Source organism: Fukomys damarensis, unplaced genomic scaffold (genome assembly GCF_012274545.1).
Source record: "Fukomys damarensis isolate Sample0158 unplaced genomic scaffold, DMR_v1.0_HiC HiC_scaffold_14277, whole genome shotgun sequence".
NCBI lineage: Eukaryota > Metazoa > Chordata > Mammalia > Rodentia > Bathyergidae > Fukomys > Fukomys damarensis.
Window position 1 is genome coordinate 1 of NW_022915189.1, and position 1,619 is coordinate 1,619.

The 1,619-nt window shown below is 42.0% G+C and overlaps 1 long non-coding RNA gene across 1 annotated transcript; it reads left to right on the forward strand.

The window, feature by feature from the left end:
- Positions 1 to 98: 98 nt before the first annotated feature.
- LOC104863633 lies at positions 99 to 984 on the forward strand. The gene is made up of 3 exons (XR_780643.3): positions 99 to 220; positions 346 to 442; positions 858 to 984. It is a non-coding gene; the product is annotated as an uncharacterized LOC104863633 (long non-coding RNA).
- The last annotated feature ends 635 nt before the right edge of the window (positions 985 to 1,619 follow it).

Sequence of the window (1,619 nt, forward strand, 5' to 3'; positions counted from 1 at the left end):
TAACTACCAATATAATAATATAATGAAAAATCATGTTCTGAGTTCCAAACACATGGGTAAAAACATGAGTGCCCAGAAGTTCATCTGTTTGCAAACCAGGTTATTACTGACCTGTGAGTGTGTGCTTGCAGGTGCTTGAGTTCACGTAGAGATCAACTTTCTTTCATAGATGTAGTTCCTGGCTGTGAGACATATTGGCTGAAGACTCAGCAGTGTCAATGTAAGCAACCAAAAGGATTATTACACTAAGAACAATTTGGGAAAATACAGTCCTTGGGAATTCCAGGCTGCATCCATGATCTAACCCTAATAACAACAGCTCCTTGGTATTCTCTGTTGTCGCAGGCAGCTGACCTGAAGGGTTCACCATGAGAAAGGCTGGACCAAAATGGCAGCTCAGGACTCTACTCAGAGACCAGATGTTCTTATAGGGCCAACTCCTGTGAGTAGCTTAGAGAGGAGGCAAAGCCCTCTATCTTTTTCTTGGCTTCAGATTCTTCCTTCTTCCGTCATCCTTCCAGCATCAGGCAAGACTGTGATCTCAGGCATCCTGGCCCCTGAGAACTTCTCCCAGGTGTACATTATTAGACAAAAGTAAGCGTGTCCTGGGCTGGGAATTTAGCTCAGTGGTGCTGCACCTGCCTCACAAGTGTCAGGTCCTGAGTTCGACCCCCAGGACCAAAGAAATAAAAACTAAAATGAACACGTCCATTCACAGGCCACTGAAGGAACTTTGATGGTTCTGCCAGTTACTCAGCTAAGATGTATATTTTATAGCACATCAAAGATTGCACCTGTAACTGTGATGATTCTTTCAAACCAATAACTTCATTTAGCTTTTTCTATTTTAATTCAAGGTTTTCTTCGGCAGAAATAAGGAAACAGTTTACTCTCCCACCAAACTTTGGCCAGTGCCATCGACAGAGCATAAGTACATCTGGCTTCCCCTCTCTTCAACTAGTAAGTATGAGTTAGAGTTTCGCTCAGCAAATGGTCAGGTGCGGAAGTGCCTGGCACATTGTATATGTTTGCTCCTTTTGTCTTTACATGGCCACCTAACATTCTCCACCCACTAACTAGTTTGTAACTCTGCTTTGGGATGGCAGGTAGCATCTGTTTCTCCTGCCAATCAGGGCTAGACTGCAGTTAGGACAAAGAGGGACTGTGGTTCTGACATCTTTGAACTTAGAAGCTTTCCAGGCTACTCAGTTTCATGCCAATTATAGTTATATTGGGGGAAAAGGATTAGCCTGGAAACTTACGTTTGCTGGAAGAATTTTATTCCAAAATCTGAAAACCCCAAGTTGCTAATCTTTATAAGTATACTTTTCAAGTATAATTTGCAATAAAAGCTACCTGGTTTTGGTGAGCAGCTTGAAGAATTTGGGCAAGTTATAGTCATTTAATCTCTGCTGAGTCAAAGTACGGAACACTTTCCCTGGTGCTCTTTTGCAGTCAGTCTCTTCTCTCAGATGTCAACCGAGGCAATCACTGATCTGCTTCTGTGGTTTAATTTTGCCCTACCTGAGACTTCATACAGTTAGAATCATATAGTATGTAAAAAAGCTGGAATCATAAAGTATGTAAAAAGTGTTTGTTCATGTATGTGTGTGCATGTG